This window comes from Hirundo rustica, chromosome 16, assembly GCF_015227805.2.
Source record: "Hirundo rustica isolate bHirRus1 chromosome 16, bHirRus1.pri.v3, whole genome shotgun sequence".
Classification (NCBI taxonomy): Eukaryota; Metazoa; Chordata; class Aves; order Passeriformes; family Hirundinidae; genus Hirundo; species Hirundo rustica.
In genome coordinates this window covers 994,448-1,014,196 of record NC_053465.1, presented here as the reverse complement: position 1 = coordinate 1,014,196, position 19,749 = coordinate 994,448, and the positions used below count along the sequence as shown (strand labels likewise).

Sequence of the window (19,749 nt, the reverse complement as noted above, 5' to 3'; positions counted from 1 at the left end):
GCCCTCAGCACCTTCCTGTGGGGCCGTGGCTGAATCCTTCCCCTACTGGGGGATCGCTGCTCCATCAGAACATTTCTGGTGTTCATTGCAGGGGCTCTGAGTGAAATCAGCTCAGTGCCATCTGCTGCTGCTGTCCCTCTGTCCCGCACCACAGCTCCCTCACAGCAGCTCTCCTGTCACTCCTCAACCCTTTGACACATATTTTCATGGCAAACCTGAATATTCACCCAGTATTTTTATAGGAAAATTCTGTCATTCTTGCCGCTAAGAAATTGGCAGGTTTCAAATACTCACAGGTACAGTTCCAGGAAAGTTTCCCATTGTGCAGAACGCACATATCACACACAGCTATGGCAGGAAAACAAATTCATTTCCATTTTAGAAAGAACCAGAAGATTTCAGGAATATGTCATGTGCTTTGTCTCTCCCGTTTTGTTAATAAAGAAGCTGATATTTGCATAAGCAGGTTGGTGTAACTGGGAGTATTTTGTTCCTTTCCTAACTGATTTGCCTCTCTGTAACCCCAGCTCATTTGCTGATCCATTACAAGAACCTGCATTGCAGGGGCAGAGGCAGCCACTCGCTCTTCTCTCTATTGCTTTATATTTTAATTTGACTTTATCTTTCATCATCAGTCCCACTAATAAATATGAAAAGGTTGTGTTCATTTATTTCTGCATCAGAAGAGCTTTGGTCTCCATGGTTACAGCCATGCAGCTTTACTTTCACCATAAGCTTGGCTTTTTTTTTTTTTTTTTTTCCCTTCACAGACTTTACAGTGGGTTCTCCATCTTGAGCTTTTCCACAGACATTTTTAAAACAAGCATTTTTTTTCCATTTCTCCACATTGTACTTGATGCAAAGCCAATCATCTGAAAGGTAAATCCCCTCCTCTGTTCCCTGTTCAGAGAACTAAGGAGGTTTGATTTTCCTGGGCCTGTTTTGGTAAGGTAAAAACCTTAAAAATGCTACAGGTGCAGAGGTGGGCTGTGCTGCTGGTGGTGCTGGCTCAATCACACCCACGCTGTAAAATAGCACATCCAAAGGCCCAGAACAGCTGCACAGAAAGTTTATTTCTATCATTCAGGTTATATCACACAACAGCTTGTAAAACACTGCTGCTGGTGCAAAGAGCGTGCTGGAAGCTTCAGCCACATGTAATTTATGGCATTTTAAAATTCTGCCATTGACTTCATATTCTCTTGCAAAATCTGAGTGTGTGGAGCTGACAGTGTTGGCACAGGACTGGCAGGTTTGGCAGGCTGCATAGAGCACCCTTCAACCCCCTGATCATTCCAAATATAAAACGTGAAGGTAAAAAAACCAAACTTTTGGACATTGTCTTCACCAGTTTTGGGAGCTCAACCAAGTACAGATCCCTGGGATCAAATCTTGGAATAAATCTTTCCTCTCCACAGAGCTACAACAGGGTCAGAAATCTGGGCTTCCCCTTAGAGCTACCAGCCCAAGACCTGAGAGGTAACAGTCAGTATGACCCGATACGAGCAAACTCGGACACCTCTCCTAGAAACCTCTTGGTTATCAAGAATCACTTACTTGGATTTTTGGTACGTACACAGGTGTCAGGAGAAATTCTTCAGCTGGGGAGGGCTCTGCAGGTCAGGGGCTGTCTCTGAAACAGAAACGGCAGAAATTCAGCTGCTTGCTCAAGAACAGGAAATAATACTTGAGGAAATTGTCTGCTAAAAGAGACCAGGGCGTGGAATCATCATCTCAGAAGTGAAGTTGCTCTTCAGTAGTAATAACTGACTGTGTAAGCAGTGCTGAAAATGTGAATTTGTTTACTCTCACACCTCATTCTACAGACTTTGAAATCAGCTGAGTTAACATTGAACAGATAAAAATAGAGTAGAACACAGGGGAAATTAAGTTTTAAAGCACAGAGAAATGCAAATGAATTAGTATCACTTGAAAATACTGACTACAGAAGAAATACATACAGGGATTTGGGTTTGCTTCTGGGGTTTTTAAGAATTCAAACAATTGATTAATCCTGAATTGAGGAGATAAAATAATTTCTTTCTGTAGTGCAGCAATCCAAACCTCTAGCTAAAATCCCAGTCTCAATGGAAAAGGAGCCTCTTTCCCCTGAGGCTGATGCTCTCCCGGCTCCCAACTTCACCTATTTCCAGAGGCCAGTCTGCTATTTAGATTAAATCCTCCCATGTATTTGAGTGCAATTCTCCTCCCTGTGCTTCATCACCTCCTTCCTGTGGGCACAACTTCTAATGTAACACAAACCCAGGTTCTTCTTCTCCAACTCAGCCTTCACAAGTGCTGGGTAAGAGGAGCTGAAGAATCTGAGCTGACCATGGAAGTGCCACTGGTCATGGCCTGCACCCCTGTGAAACAGAAAGGACAAAAAGCCTGAAGCAAGGAAGCTGTGAGAATATCCAGCTGTAATAATTCATGGTGGAATATGAACACTTCATTGTCTTCCCCAAAACGAAAGCAGAGAAAAGGAAAAGTTACAGATCACTACAGTTTTCCAAGTAAAATAATCTGTCCCTCATTTCTAGGGCAGCGCTGCCAGTGGTCACACCGGGAGCAAAGGGGCAGGAGAAGGGCTGTAAATTACAGTAATTAGGCTTAATGAGCTGGGTGCTGATCTGTTTGCAGAAAGCACTGGCCACAGCAACCCAGCTTCACTGTGGGCACAGCCTTAAAAGCAGCCTCGGGCTTTCCCACGGCTCAAAAAAACCGCTGTCCCTCTCTGGTTTGTAACCAGTTACTTGAGAGTCAGTGAGAGCACTTACTGTCCAAAATCCCTCCAGAAAGGTGATGCCACAGTGACAATGAGGATTTATTCTTTTAGATCCCTGGGATATAAATCTGATGCTTTGATGTCTAGTACCTTATTATTTCTATAGTATTACAGCTATTTTGACTCACGCCTTCCCCTCCGACCTGCAGGAACCACGTGCTTTCCCTGTACCCCCTGGCCACGGGGCATTTTTGGGGTCACTCCGCAGAACTGTGCCACAACAACTTCCAAACCCACTCCTCCTTTGGTAGCACCCACCAAACCCATGGAGGAGCTCTTGTTGCCAGGAAACATAAAGGAAATACTTCACTCTTATCTGAGGTTCAGCTGCTGAATCACTGGGGAATGAGAGGCAAAGTTCCCAGTTTGGAAAACGTTTTCCAAAGAGGGGCCCAAGGAAAGCTTTTCCACTGTGGGACAAATGGGCAGGAGGAATCTCTGTGCTGTGCACAGCTCTCAGGCTGAGATGAAATAATTCCTTTGTGGTCAGGAAACTCAAAGGAGAACTGAAATGGTTGCCTGCTAAGCAGGAGGGGGATGTGGGGAAGAGGGAGAAAATGTCTTGAAATTCCAAAGGCTCTTGAAGTGATCAAAAGAGAAAGGTTTGAGTAGAAGCAAAGAGCTTTTTGCCTCCAGATCACTGATTCCTGTGTGTGCCCAGATCACACCAGCTGCTGGAAGCAGATCTCTCTTGATCTGCCCCTATATTCTATTAACTTAAAGACCCAACAATAAGCTGAGAAAATAAAGATTAAAGGAACTACAGAGGAATTTAGTATTTGGAAGGCAGCATAGCATGTTCAGATGAGGCCTGGTCAAATAATAGCAATGAAAGGATTAAAACATTTGTGAGAGCTTTTGAAAAATCAAGTACACATAATTCTGCACTTGCAGGCAAATAAAAGCGCTGGCATGTAGAATCACGCCTGGAAGAATAAAACTTCTGGTGGCAGCTTTAGAGACTTCAGTCAGCTGCATTTTAACAGGCAGCCAGGTTATCCAGGGAGACAAACTGTGACACTGTGGGAGGCACTGAAAGCACCCTGGAGAAATGCAGCTGGAAGCCCCCAAGAGCCAGGCCCTGGATGACACAGCAAACACCAGGGGCAAGAGAAAATGACCCATTTAGGGGCAGAGGGGTCACTGTGACAGCTGCAGCCCAGCACCAGAACAGCAAAGCTGGGTTTAAAGCTGATCACTTCCAGGGTAATCACAGCCAGGTGAGAATTCTCTTTGGGACAGGAGGAGTTTCTGTCCTAAGGCAAACTCAGCAATGTAAAGCCACTCCAACGTACAGAGCACAAACCTTGGAGTCCAATGGTTGCTTTCCTCCCACACGACATACCCTTCATGCAGCATTCCTTGGCAGGAGCTGGATTCCATTCTCCATTACCATCACGGGCAGGTAAAGGAATCAAACTACTGCTCTGTGAGCCCAAAATGACTGGATGAGGAGCACAAGCTGCAGAATTTTCTTCCTGGAGAAACACAAATGTCCTTTCCTTCCTGTTGTTCCAAATGTTTCTGTACAAGCCCTTTGGAGCTAAGTCAATTCCATGCAAGCATCACATGGATCCTGTTGACTGAAACTGGTCATTAATGACAACCTTTCACTTACAACATATAATTTCCTCAAGGCAAGAGTAAATCAGGCTTCCCTTGTGAAGTACAGTATCATGAAAATACAAGAAATCTGCCAAAGAGTTACTTGTATTTCATAAATAATAATGAGGTACATGAAGTCAAGAGAATTTAGAAAAAACACTGGAGAAAAACCCAACCATGTCCCACTTTTCCTCCCTCAGTCTCTTAAGATCTGTTCAACAGCTGCAATAACAGATCAATAATCTTGCTGAAGCCTCAGGAACTCAGTTTATTGGCTTGGTAAGGAGACAGAAAACGAGGATGCACACAGGGGTGTGAGATGCAGCAGAGGTGGGACAGCTTCCAGGACCTCAGCACAAGATGTGTTCTGAGTGCTATCCCAGATTTGGTAACTGGTCTGTTACACATCAGGTGATGGATTCAGCTCCTCACTAATAGAATCATTTCCCCAAGATGCCGATGCCAGAAGGAGCTGGTCCTTTCCAGCAGAAGGTCTGGATGTGTTTTTTTGCCATGTGTGGCTGGTGTGACAGTCTGTGTCTGTGAGGCTTCCTCGGGCAGCCAGCCCCGACTGTGGCGTGCCCAGACTCCCAGCTGCCTGTGCTCCACTTCAGGAAAGCCAAAAGTTAAACAGGGAATGAGACAAACCAAGATAAATAAAACCCAACATTCTGAGCATTTCAACCTTCAGGAGCAGCAGAGGCAGAGACCTTCACAGCACCCTTCTACCACAAATACTCTCATTTTATCAGTAAGGTACCTGCATGCAGTCTTTGCCCTGGTTTTACTGCCAGCTCTGCTCTCAGGTTCCCAGGTCCTTGTCCGGTGGGACAATGTAAGGAAATGCCTAAGACAGGCAGATCCAGAGAGGGACTATTAGAGCAAGCTGGTAAAAAAAAGAGAAAAACAGAACAACAAACACTAACAAAACCTTTGGGACCAAGCAGTGCATTTGGGGATGCTAAAGCTGCTGGTTCACATCGTTGTGAGGCTGCTGTCAATCAGCTTAAATGTCAGGGCAATCAGAGCAGGTTCTTGATGACTGGAAAAAAGCCAAATGTCATGTTCAGCTTCCAGAAGGCTGAGGAGAAAGAACTACAGGATGGTCAGCCTAACCTCAGTCCCAAAAAAATATGGAGCAAAACCTTTTGGAATCCATTTCCAGCACTCCAAAAGAAAGGAGGTGATCAGGAGGAGCCAGCACAGCTCTGTAAGGGGGAGCAGTGGCCAGTGGCCCTAATTCCCAACCGGCAGGGAGGCAGCTCTGCAGGCAGGGCTGGTGCCCCTCCGACAGCAGCAGCTGCCAGATCCAGCAGCCCCTGGCAGGGGAGAGGTGACACAGCGGGGATGGGGACAAGCACAGCCAGGCTGAGGGCTGACCCCTGAGTCAGGAACTGTGATATCAACAATTCCTTACTTTGATTTTTGGTCTGGGGGCCCCGTTGGCTGGATGGACACCCTGGGAGCAGGCCCAGCAAGGCGACAGTCAGCGTGCTCACAGGGCTGGACACACTCCTCATGAGCAGAGCCTGAGCCAGCTGTTCCCTCAGCCTGAGGAGAGGAAGGGATGGGAAGCACCTTGGACACTCCAGCAGATCCTGCAAGTGGCAGATTTACCCTGACAAAATACTCAATATTCTAATGCTCATTGGGAAGGCATTCAGACTAAGACTGACCCTCCCACAAGTCACAGGAGATGGAAAGTTACGCTCATTTTCCAGGAGTAATCCAGCAGGAAATAAAGATCAGTGAGAGCTGGCTTGTATGTCAACCTCCAGTGAGCAGCTGGGATGCTGTTCTGTGGTGGCACAGCAGAAATTTGCCCACAAGTACAAGAATAGCCAGCATGCCTGCACTGGCCAGCAAAGCTGAGGAACTGTTCCCAGCTGAGACCAGCAGCTGATGCTCCAAGTATAAAAACAGGGCAAGAATGCAGCATATGTCTGAAATGCTCCCCTAACCTATAGGAATTTGCAGCATAAGAGTTCCTAGAAGTAGAAAGATAACTTTGCTCAACAACTTTGATGAATTTTAACATATATAAATCTTCTTTCAGTTACAACTGCAACAGCGAGTTCCAAACTTCAGTGATACATCACATGTCAAAACCCCTTATTTGGAGACCATTTCTTGATCATTTCTACTTACAGTCTCGTGCAATTTCAGATCTTATAAACTCTTCTGGATTCTTGTTCAGTGTGGAAAAGAGAAGACTAAAATCTGCTTAGCTATTTCGCAAAGGGATGTGGTTCCCATCTCCTGTTCCAGGTGCCTTTTCTTGTCCTGCTGCACAGGATCAGAACTTCAGTCAAAGATGAAACCACAGATGCAGAGAGGGGCACAAGATGATTCCGATTTTCTGTCTTCATACTTTTCCTAATAGTTCCTAACTTTCAATTTTTTTCTTGTCTGTGGCTGACCTGTCAGCTGAAGGTTTTCCCGAGGCCACCTGGGCTCCTTCATGATCTCTTTCTTTAATGAAAAATGCTGGTTCACAGACCAACAGCACTCATGTGAGGCTCCCTCACATCAACCCCAATTGCATCATAATTTATCAACACCTCGTTTCGGCCAGAGTTTTCCTCTCAGTCTCTCAATGTTGCAAGCTCTGCCTGCAGCTCTCTTGCCATTCTCTTTTGTGATCTCAAAATAACCATGTCAACAACCTTTCTCACCTCGTTGTTTGCCTCATTTTTTAAATCCTTTGTGAACGCTGAGCAGCCTGCTACAGATACAGACAGCACATGAAAGACTTCTTCCCAAGCCATCAAATATTTGGGATCCCAAGAGGATGAAGGAGCCAGCACTGCACTTCTACACTTTCCAGGCCATCATGGAACATATTTGAATTTGTGACTTTTAGGAACCTGACAAGAGCACAGCCACAGTTCTTAGGTGGGAGGAGAACAGCCCAAACAGTCCCTCCCCTGATACAAGCCTCTATTTCTTTTTTGTAAAAAGAAACAATGTTTTGTTTGACGGGCTGGGAATTACAATAGTTTTGCAATCCCACAAGGTCCTGCTACAGAGGGCGCTCAGGAAAGGAAAGAGTTAAACAGGAATGGAGGGGGCTCTGCAGGGATTAACCAGATTTTCCTGGAAGAGACACTGCCAGGGAACAGTCCTCCTTCACGTTGTGTCAGCAGGCAGAGCACGGCAGGGTCCGTGTGCCAGCAGGGCACAGGAGAGTACAGCAGGGCACAGCGGGGCTGGGGGAGCCCAGGGCACCCAAATCCCCCCAACCCCGCCTGCCCCGGGAAGCGAGGGGAGCTCGGCCTGGCTGCGGGGTCGGGCTGGTGCATGCAGACACACGGACACACACCCAGTGACACTCACACGGACACACACACATGTCCTGCGTGTCTGCTCCTAGCAGAGCACTGGGCAGTCCTTGCAGGTGTGCCCAAGCAGGCGCAGCCCATCAGGGCGTGCCCCAGCCCAGCCTAAGTGCCAAGTCCTTCCCAGCAGAGCTGGCTCCCTTGGCGTTTCAGTGCCCGGCTGGAGTGAAAACCAACATGCACATACCTGCCTTTTTTTTTTTTTTTTTTTTCCCCAGCCATACTGACACATGGACTCTGCGACAAAATGCTACTGAAGCCCAAAAATATCTGCGCTGCCTATAAATATATTATGAAAGAGCTTTAAACTCTGCCCTGAAGCACTTGCCGATTGGCTGCCAATGATGTCACACAGCCCCGGAGCCCGGCCGAGCGCCGGGCTGGGGAGGCTCCGCTCGGAGCCGGCAGCGCGCACACGGGGCACAAACACGGAGTAACCGCGGTGGAACCCGAGTGTAACCACGGTGTAACCGCACTGTAACCCCACAGTGTAACCGCACTCACACACCGCCCCATAACCACACCACGGCTGCTGCAGGCCCGCACCGTCCCCTGGACCCGCTGTAGCCCCAGGCCCTGCTGTGCCCACAGCCCTATCCCAAGGCACAGGACAGCGCTTTACGGGGAGAGAATCCTTCCTAACGGGCGCAGTAAATCAGCGTTTGGGTGTTAGAGACACTTGTGCACATTCAGAGCAGGTACTTTGGTCTTTCCCAGCAGTTGTGACTTTACGTTTCAAGACAAAGGTGAGCCAAGTACGGTGCCCTTCCCTTTCCCAACAGGAACCTGGCCTCCAGTCCTGTTTGAATAAACTGCTGCGGAAGTCAGAAACATTTTACACAAACCCCAACAATACCACTGCCCCAGGCTGCTCCGAGCCCTGTCTAACCTGGCCTTGGACACTTCAAGGATGAGGCACCACAGCTTCTCCAGACAACCTGTGCCAGGGCTTCACTGCCCCCACAGCAAAGAATTTCTCCCCAATATCCCATCTAACACTGCCCTCCAGCCATTGTTCCTTGTCCTGCCATTCCAGGCCCTTTCAAACAGTCCCTTTCCATCCTTCCTGTGGGTGCCTTCAGGTGAAGGCTGCATGTTGTTATCCACTGTTGTTCCCTCTGCCTTTCTTTGCAATTTCATATTAAAGACAAATGTGCTAAAATCAGCCATAGGGACAAAAAAAAAAAAAACAAAAAAAAACCCCAAAAACAACCCACACAAGCTCAGAGTCTAAAACCCCCCCTGCTTTCCTCGATTACTCCTAAAGGATCTCTTAACCGCTGAACCCAGCACATACCATGGGTTATTTGGAGTGGAACAAGTACATTAACTTGTAAACGCTCCTGGAAGCCGGGAGGCAGCGCCAGCCCAGCTCCCGGCTGCAGGCAGAGCCGCAGTCCGTGTGTTCACACTCGCCATCTGCTCGGCTGCGTTTGCACCACAGGAAAAAATGAAACCGCTCAGTGAAGACTCCTCAGAAGCGCCAGAGAAGAAACCCGACCCCACCGAGCCATAAACTCGGGGGTTGTTTGGATTTCCCTTACGTTCGCACGCCCCTCGCTCTCTCAGCTCTCGGCGCAGAGGCACCTGTGTAAAACCGGCTGCTCAGCGCCGCTGCCGGCCCGTGGCGACGCCGGGAAACCGGGGAAAACCAGGCGGAACCCGGGCGTGGGGAGTGCGGGCAGCTAGGGACCGGGCGGGGACGCGCGGGGATGCGCAGGTGAGCGCAGGGATGCTCAGGGGCGCACACGGAGCTGCCGCTGCAAAGTCCCTTCTCCGGAACACCAGGACATCAGCCCAGAGTGCCCGAGGCCACGGGACCAGTGATGGAATGTGCTCCATTTTGGGAAACAGGCATGGGTTAAATTAATTATTTTCAAAAATTAGATTTACAGTACAAACCCCTTCTCGCTGCCTGGGAAACTAAGGAAGATCATTACCTTGCCCCAAAAGTCACACACAGCTGAAAAAAGGGCTTTAGCGGGACGTACCGATGTCACAAACACCTGAGCACAAGGCATCCTTTAGACTGAAAACCCCTTCAGCTGAGATCCTTCGTCCTTCACACTCGCACCCTTTTACTGCCAGTCCAGCTCTTTCCTCCGCACAAAGGAGCCCAGGTGTTTCTTGAATTCACTTTGCCTTCCAACGTTTCACTCATTCCCATTTTAATGAAACCCATATGGTTAAGTATTACTGCCCTCCCTGTCTTCCTCAAGGCCCTTTTCCAGACACTTGAATTAACTTTATGAGTAGCTTTCCCTGTACCACAAAAAGTTGCAGAGATTTTATGAACACCTTTCACGATTCTGAAGGCTACAATAAAATGGCTTATTTACTTGAGCCCACTCAAACACAAGGAATGAAAGATGAGTGTCTCCTATTTTCAAAAGTATCTTGGTCCAAGATCACCCCTTTTACAGCTTCCCACTTAAGAGCCACTTCAAGAATTAATGTGGCAGACTGCATATATTAAACTGGAAGCTCAGAGACAGAACAGCTTGCATGACGACAGCTGCAGTGATTTTCAATCCCAATTGAATCCTGAGTATAAATTATGAACTTGTTTTTATAAAGTAAAATGTTTGTAAACAGATAATAATTTTATAGAGTTTTGGGAGGGGGGGGGCATTCACAGAAATAAAAATAGGAACAGAATAAACACAGCAATTTTTGCTTTTGTCACACTGAGACCACAATTTCCACAGACATTCCTCTGATGGGACACCATTCCAAAAGTATCTATTACATGGTTATAGCAGTAAGGAGAGGAGCATAATGTGCCTGGAGTCAATAATCCGCAGAAATATGGTAAAACAAAGTTCCCAACACTCACCGCAACTATGGCTGGCAAGAACAGAAATTCTCAGTGTACTGAAATCCATCTGAGATGTTTAACCCTAACATCACACTACCTGCAGGATGTTTCCTCATCTCAGCTGGAATATAACATGTAGCTGGTGGAGCACAGACTGAGAAAAACAGTATAACCGAAGAAACCCTGAGACAGGAAACAGAGTCAGCCTTCCCTAGTAAGGCGATTCTAATATTTGGGAAACATGATTATTTTCTCTTAACAGCAGCTGTATGAATGGCACACCTGTGTCAGAGTTACAGCCCAGGTTTATGAAGAGGAGCCCTGACCCATCAGTATTTCACATACGTTGTTTTTTAATACTGAGCACACACAGCCCTGTCTGATGGCGTAGATGTGGCACTGAGCCTGCACTGCAGGCAGAAATGCAAGCACAGACAGCAAAGCTGCTGCAGCAGCAGCCACTCCCCCTGCCCCAGCAGCCAGGCCTGCAGAGCTGCAGTGGAACATGCAAACACTTCCATCGCAGTGTGAGCAGCAGCTCTGCTGCAGGGACACACAGACACTTCCATCGCAGTGTGAGCAGCAGCTCTGCTGCAGGGACACACAGACACTTCCATCGCAGTGTGAGCAGCAGCTCTGCTGCAGGGACACACAGACAATTCCATCGCAGTGTGAGCAGCAGCTCTGCTGCAGGGACACACAGACACTTCCATCGCAGTGTGAGCAGCAGCTCTGCTGCAGGGACACACAGACACTTCCATCGCAGTGTGAGCAGCAGCTCTGCTGCAGGGACACACAGACACTTCCATCGCAGTGTGAGCAGCAGCTCTGCTGCAGGGACACACAGACACTTCCATCGCAGTGTGAGCAGCAGCTCTGATCCTGCATTCCTGACAGGAGCAGCAGAGGGACGGAGGAGAGGAGACAATTCCTGCTATTGACTGTAACCTGCTCTCTAAGTAATTCACTTTAACTCTGCACAGGGCAGTGTTATGTAAAACCCTGTCGAAGGAAGATTTTTCCTGCTTTTCAAGAGCAAGCATCAGAGCCAGCACCCGTGTGCTGCAGAGTGCATTTCGAGTTGAACCAACCAACAGTCCCTGGCAGTGACACGGGGGAGGAGCTCTGGTTCCTATTTTCTGGCACAGATCAGACCAGCTTACAGAAAGACAGCATTTTACAAATCTTTACATATGTAGCCAGAAGCTTTTGTCAGTGAGATCCAATTATAGCTTAAAAACAATTTCTATGACAGAAAAGAGACGAGAGCACTAATGAAGGTGCCTCTCTGACAAATCAAGTTTTTTCTAGTTGTTTTTGTTCATTCATTTGATCTCAGTACTGGAATTTTGTAACAAGAATTGGCTCAGTATCTTTCAAAACATAAAGGGCCTAATCCCTCCCATTAGAGAACAGGAAGTCAGAAGCCAATCTTAGCGCTGACTAAAAAAAGGGATCTGGATTGTTATTTTAACTTCTTTGTCGCGCATAAATGAGGCTATTTTTTCCCCCTGGTGCCACTGCAGCATGATGGCTCAATTAAAAGCTGATTCTCCCCAATAAGTGGCACCTGTTTACACAAGAGCTTTGCCCCAGGTGCTGTCTCTGGAGCAGTGCTGGCCCTGCAGTGTTCCCCGTTGTTGTGTGTGCAACTCCTGTGCAGCACAAACCCTGATGGTTGTGTTTGTGCTGCCCTGCCTGGCACAGGGTGGCACAGACACATCTGCTGCAAAGCCCTTTTACACCGCTCTGGGTGCAAACACAACCAGTTCAGGTGGGACAGGCAGAACTTTTGTATTTTGACAAATACACAGCGCTGTGACAGCTGAAATCTTGGCTTCTGGGCCTACTGCATCCTCTCCCTTGAATGTTCAAGTGTTCAAATGTTAAACTGTTTTCTTTCTCAACACAGAACCAGCTGGGGCTCTCAAACCACATAATGCATCAGTCCAGGTCACAATGGAACTGGATGAACTTCAAACATAGCTGCAGGTAAAATAAACTGAGCATCCCCCTGAAGTTCTTAACATTAAATATTTAAGCATATGCTAGATTTTTTTATTTTCCCCATTATTTAAAAAAAAGGAAAAATGGCCTGTAGTACTCAGCACTTGAAAATTAATGAGTTTTAAATATGATCATAGCACACCCCCAGTTTTGAAATACTCTGCTCTATTTTCTCTCTTCTCATCTTCCCCATCTGGTAAGGTTCAGTATTAATTTAACAAATATTTTTCTTCAAGGCTGTCAGAAAAATCTCATGGCACTTTCAAAACACCAAATATTATCTTGTGAGGTAAATTAGGACACAAAAAGTAGCATGGCATACACGTGATCACATTGTCAGTGGCAAAGAATAGCAGAAATTGCAATATGTGCTGCTCTGGAGTCTTCAAGGAGAGAAACTGCTAATATACAGCAAAGAGTGAGGCTGACACCTCCCTCGAGTTGCATTTGAATGATGATCTGCAGAAGTTAGAAACTGCAAAGTCTCCACATAGGAAAGATTTCTTACTCTGGTGATTTATTTCTGATAAGACCCAGCTTGCTGTCTTCTACATGAAGCTGAACCTGAACTCCACAGCGCTCCTCAGCTCTCCTGAGCTCTGCTCTCCCAGGGAAGGGGTCTCCCATCCATCCATGGAGACTGCAGCCTGCAGTGTGGGATTCCACGGCACTGGGAAGCACCGTCAGGCACAGCTCTCCTTCCTGGACACTCCAGTCAGACTCATCAATATCTCCTGCTCATTGCTGAGCTCAGGTGAACCAGTAAAGGAACACAGAGAACGTTCCATGTCCCACTCTGTTTCCCACTTCCATTTCTGAGAATCAGCTCCAGGTGTCAGGAAAAGCCAGCAGCCAGCACCTTAGCCAGGACAAGAGAGCAAACCCCACCTCAGGGGAGCAGCTGCTGGTCTGCAGATTACAATATTTGTACAGAAAGAAAAAAAAAGACAGCGAAAAGCCTCCAGAACAATTATCTAATAAATGTGTACTTTTTCTTCATACCAGCAGCATGAGATATTTTTGGAGGTTATGTTTTATAAGTCTGCAATTATACAAGGGTTAAAAAATACACTTAAATATTTGACAAGATTCTCAGCCAATGCCATTGAAAGAAAATTTCCAGTTTTAAGAACACAACTGTTAGTACAAGCTGAAAACAGAGAGTTGCTAATGTCCAGATTTCTTCCATCAGAAGATATGAGTGGTTTCTTTAAACTCCACATGCTGAAGTTGTCTAAAATAGATTTCCTGTCCTTTCTCTGAGACTGCTGCACCCCATTCAGCCAGGGCACAGATAACATCTTTGAATAAAAATGCCTGAAATCACAGTTTCTCCCATACAAAGTTCAAGCTTTACAGCAGAAAATCTTTTCTGTCACAGAGCCGCAAACTTCACAAGAGAAGGTTCCTTCCCCTGTTCTGTTCCCTCCGAAGGTGTTTTATTCTTACAACCCAGCAGACTTACCCAGCCACGTTTGTAATTTATATTTAGTACAAGGTCCCTTCTGTTCAGCCCACCTCTGGATATTCCAAACACAAAGAGTGAATCCCAATAACTCACTTTTCTCCTACAGATTAGATCCTTTTCTCTTTTTTTTTCCACTAATTCCAATGTGTTTGCAAGCATGAATACACCATCATGCAAAATGTCAATTTTTTTTTCTTAAAAATAAATAAATAAATAAAAAGGCACTGTACTTGTTCAAGCCCAGCTCAAGGAAGTTTCTGTGTTTCCAGCCTGGCCTTTGTGTTCTTGCTGGTGTCCCAGTTACACAACAGTGTTTGTATGGGCAGCCCAGCCCTGCAGAACTTCCAGCTTTGATCTTTTTTCCAGATTGGGTATTTCTTGCAGATTTAACAATTTTGGAAAGTTTTAGGGAATAAAACCAAATCAATTCAGATAATGAAATTAAGGAAAAGTATGTATTGTTCAGCTCTTTTGAAAAGCCCCGATGCCTTCATAAGCTACAGCAGAGATTTTAAATTGGCAGAAAACTACCCTCATCTGGGATATATTTTCCCATTTCCAGGAAAATATGACTGAATTTGGCCAAGTTACAATTCTTTACTGAATTCTTTACTCTATATAAACTGTGTTTTCCTGAAGATTCACTGGAATTCCACAGCTGAGGATGAAATCAGCGTGCACCATCTCTCGTCCACGCCACACTGAACAGCCGTTATCCCCTTGGGCAGTTCCTCTTTGCCCAGGACTGCAGGAATGGATCGGGATTCCTCCCGCAGCTGAAGCTTCCAGAGCTGGCTCTGGCACCTGACAGAGCTGTGGATCTGTGCAGCTCTACCCAGTGCTCACGGGCAGCTGTGAGGAATGGAAGGGCCGAGGTCAGGAAGGGCTACCCAGAGCTAGAAGGGAGTCTTTGACCACACAGAACAGAGTGAGGATCTTTTTGCTAGAATGGAGAGAACCTGGCACTGGGCTAATAGTGCAGGGAATTTTGGGGGGCATTTTCAGGTATTTAATCTAGAATCTCAAATAAAGAATAAATTACAGCTGTAGGTAATTTAATCTATGGATCAAGCTTTATGAACTCCAACAGGTACTTGTACATTTTACTGATTTACTTGTATATTTACATTTTACTCCAACAGGTACTTGTACATTTTTACTTCCTACAAAAGACAAAGATACAAATGAGTCACATTTTTCACAAAATGTGACTCATTTGTGTCTTTGCTTTTTTTAGGTAGTTGGGTTTTTAACAACTGAGTATAAACAAAACAATATAATACATAATTACTCCTAGTAAGATTTTATTGTATTTTTATTACCAGAAGGAGTAGATCAATGCAGATCAAGTGCTTTTATAGTGCTCGAAGTGTTCTGCAACAGCAGAGCAGACAGTACACAAACCAACAGTGTCCCCTGCACTACTGGTGCCAGCGCTGCAGCCCCAAATGCACACACAGCCACTCCCCCCAGTGACAGCACTGCAGCCCCTTTGGGACATTGCGGTGTCTTTACAGAATGTCCTGCAGAGCCACCAGAAAGTGAGCACAGAAAGCCAGGGACCCAGTCAGTGGAGGAATACTGACATTTCCTAATGTTAATCAAAACACAGAATTAATACAGGATGGGAGAGAGAAAGCAGATTGATTTCAGGTTTGTTCTACTGGATTGTTTTGGGTTGATGGCAGGGAGGAAAATCTTCCTCTGTCATAACATACATGTGAAGAACAGATTCGTGGGCTGAGGTAAGGCTCATATTCAGGTAAACTACATCAGATTAAAAATTGAGCCCAGAATTTCCAAAGGTAAGGTACAAACTTCCAACACTGATGTCAGAAAGGAGCAGGGAAAAGCCACTCCTACAGCACAGTGCTGCTCTAATTGATATGGTAACTGCTGCAACTCTGAACAACAGCTTGGAACAGAGCCAGAGAGAGGGTGCACAAGCCCAGGATAACGATGACAGAGCAGACAAGAAACAAATTTAGACCATCTTTCTCTGGGGGTAAAAGAAAATGACCAATCCAAGACCCAGGAGAGCTGCTGTTGCAGCAGCAGGCTGTGCTGGAAGGAAATGGAATGCGAATCTGATTGCAGAGTCGGTGTGCGCAGCCTGCAGAGCCACGGCCGGGTCCAACAGGAGTCAGCGCTGGCAAAGGGAAGGGAAGGGATGCTCTGGGTGCAGCCACGAGCCACCGAGAGCAGGAGTGCTCTGAAACCCCACCCGTGAACACCGATCCCCCTTGGGCAATGTGTTTTACTTCATCTTACTGAAGAGTTACTCAAGTGTGCTCAGTACAAACACCAGTCCATGGGGGGAGAAAAAAACAAACCAAAAATGTTTGTCTTCCTAGATTTTACTGTGCTAATTGGAGGAGGGAAATTTTGACTGAGTTTTATGTTCTAATTCAAATCACCAAGACTGTAACTGGAGAGGATGACTGGAGGATCAACACACACATTTAAAAACAACAAAAAGTATTATCAAGCAGAGATTTTGTAGCTATCTGTACACCTTCTTGAAGGACCGGGAGTCAAAGAAATGGAAACAGTGAATTTCCACACGTAACTAAAGCAGCTGTGCATGTCTGAGTAGACACTTTTTCCAATCATGCTTTAACACAAAAAATCCTGTCTCACAAGGTAACCAGCACTGACCCATGGAAAAAATAAGAGAGCAGCAGATACAAGAGTCTGGGGTAGGAATGGCTGGCAAGAGAAGGTTCACAAGAGGTTTGAAAGCTTGTGGGACCCATCTGAACAAACTTGAAACCTTCCCTTCACTGGAGCTAGAAATATGATGTGCACGCCTGACTGACAGCACAAAGCACAAGGAACACAAAAAAATCTTACCATAAACTCCCAGCAGAGTGAATGAACCTAGCAGCAAACAGCCAGAATCCAGTCAGCAGTGAGGAGCTATGGACTGCAGCCGGAGCCTTCGCGGAGGCGATGCCCTCACACCGGAGCACTCAGCACCTTCTGGGAACGCGCTTAAGGGATCCTTGGCCAAAGAAACCAACCTCCCCTAAGTTCTACACTTAGGACACACTAACAGTGCCTAGCGTCTAGGTACCTGTAGGGGTGTGCAGGGGTGTGTAAGGGTCTATAGGGATATTTGTAAGGGTGTGTAGGGGTATTACTTTTATGGTCCGTAGGAATTTATTTGCAGGGCTGTGCCGGGCCCTCTACTGTGGGTAGTTGTAGGGCTGTGTCGGGGTGGATAGGGTTGTTTATAGGGGTAGATGTAGGGTCCGTAAATATTTGCAGGGCAGTGTCAGGGTGTATAGGAGTATTTATAGGAGTATTTGCTGGGTCTCTAAGTGTTTATTTCGGGTCCCGCCGCTTCCCTCCGCTCCTCCCACTCGTTCCCGCCTCACCCCTCAGGCGGCCCCGCGCGCGCCCCGGCGCCACCTGGCGGCGGCGGCCCGGCAGCGCGGCCCGCGGCCAAGATGGCGGCCTGAGGGTCTGGCAGGGCCCGTCACAGAGCCCCGGGTAAAACCTGCCCCGGACAGACCTTAACCCGTGCAAAACCTGCCCCGGACAGACCTTAACCCGTGCAAAACCTGCCCCGGACAGACCTTAACCCGTGCAAAACCTGCCCCGGACAAACCTTAACCCGGGCAAACCCTGCCCGGACAAACCTTAACCCTGGCAAACCCTGCCCGGGCAAACCCTGCATTGGGCAAACCCTGCTCCGGACAAACCCTGCTCCGGACAAACCTTAACCCGGGCAAACCCTGCCCGGACAAACCTTAACCCTGGCAAACCCTGCCCGGGCAAACCCTGCATTGGGCAAACCCTGCTCCGGACAAACCCTAACCCGGGCAAACCCTGCCTGGGCAAAACCTGCATTGGGCAAAAAAACCTGCTCCGGACAAACCCTAACCCGGGCAAACCCTGCTCCGGGCAAACCCTGGGCGTGAGAGGACAGAACGAGTGGAACTGTGGGGGTACTTCCACAGTGCAACTTGTGTCTGTCCCAGCTCCGGCCAGGGACGCTCGCATCAGGCACAGCGGTGTCCTGCAGCAGAGGCACCGCTGGGCAAAGTCTTCCACTGGACCGTACAAAGCTCATCAGGAGTGCAGCTTCACGTGCTACGACTGCCCCACAAAATTAAACATCAGAATGAAAGTTAGAAGCCACATACTAGAGAAAAGTGCTGTTCCCAATTGAAAATGTAAAAAACCGCAACACTAAGGTAACTCTGTGAAAGGAACTGAAATCCCCATTCCCATTTCTATGGTGCAGAGCCAGGCCCACCCAAAGAGACACTCAAGAAGACGCAGCTACAAAAGCTGTGATCAAGTCTCAAGCAGGAAAACACCCAAATTACACGGCTGCTTGGAGCAGGCGACCGAGATGTGCAAGGATCAAGAGAGGTCAGCAGTAAAACAGGTGTTTAATTTCAGCTGAAGAGGTCTGAAGGAAACAGAATGACTTCCAAGGAACGAAGAACACAATTTATTTCTGTATTTCTCATCAGAACTAACAGGCACTCACCTCCTGTACAGCACTGTACTAGAAAGTTGTTTGTGTCTTCTTTATTTCTTATTTAACACCAGTACAAGTGGCACTTGACTAAGCCAATAAACTCCAGCTGACATGAACTTATACTTGAATGAAACCTGTTCCCTACTAAGTAGTTTACTTTGCAACATCATCTTAAGCTTGAAAATCATTATTCATTTCTCATAAACGTAAACAGCATTAACGAAATTTGTGTCTTGTCCATTGCAGGCCTGTAGATGACAGAAATAAGACAAACACTGTCAGTGGTTTAACCACATGAAAATGATGTGGGCATCCTGGACCAAGCATTGCGTAATCACCTTGAAAATGCTGAACACAAAACCAAAACAAAGATCCCAAGATGTAGATGTGTGTAAGTGGTCTGACTTATTGCAAATCATTTACAGCCACATATGAAAAGCTGATGTAAAAGGAAGAGGTGTGGGAAAAAATTCTCTGAATAATGAAACAGAACAAGTTTCTCCCCCCCCGCTTTTATTTTTTTCTTGGAGACAGAAATAAATCACATCAACATTTTACTGTCAAAATGAAGAGAGGAAGCTATTTAAAATATTGGCTTAGGAGCATCTTTTGTTGTGACAAGAGAAAATTTCAAATAAACTGCCCCAAGAGAACATTACCAACTTTACATCACTACCAGGCTCAGGTGAGATATCAGCTTCCTGCAGGTCACAAAGGGAACACCCCCAAGTGCTCCCCACTTCGAGGTTTGGAGCCTTCCTCTCTTCTTTGGTGGTAGTGGGGAAGTGCCTCAGCCTACAAAGATAACGAGTACCAGGCATAGCAATTAACAAATTAAAAAAAAAAAAAAAAAAAAAAAAAAAAAAAGTCTAAACAAACAAAAGCATGCGTAGATTCAGCAGCAGCTGAACTTTACCTAGCCCTGCATCGCAGGCAGGGGAGTCCCGCAGATCCGTCTCTGCTCATCCCGAGGGAGCACCGGCCACTCACGGAGCATCGGCCGGGCCGGGGCCGCTGCCGGCACAGCCCCGCCGAGGGCTCGGTCCGGGCACAGGAGCCTCCACGGCCGCAGCGGGACCCGGCCGGGGGCTGCGGCCCCCTCGGTACCGCCCCGCCGGGACCCGCGGCCGCGCCTGCAGCCGCCCCGGCGGTGCCCCCGTAGGACCGGCTCGGGAGGCAGCCCTGGCTCCGCGCCCCCTCCTCCGCAGCCACCTCCTCCCGGGCCGGGGCGGC

At 47.2% G+C, this 19,749-nt stretch overlaps 1 long non-coding RNA gene across 1 annotated transcript; it reads left to right on the top strand.

Annotated features, from left to right (window-relative positions):
- The first annotated feature begins 12,180 nt into the window (after window positions 1-12,180).
- On the top strand, window positions 12,181-13,400 carry LOC120760305 (uncharacterized). Its single transcript, XR_005703348.2, has 3 exons — window positions 12,181-12,320; window positions 12,459-12,538; window positions 13,085-13,400. It is a non-coding gene; the product is annotated as an uncharacterized LOC120760305 (long non-coding RNA).
- Window positions 13,401-19,749: the final 6,349 nt, after the last annotated feature.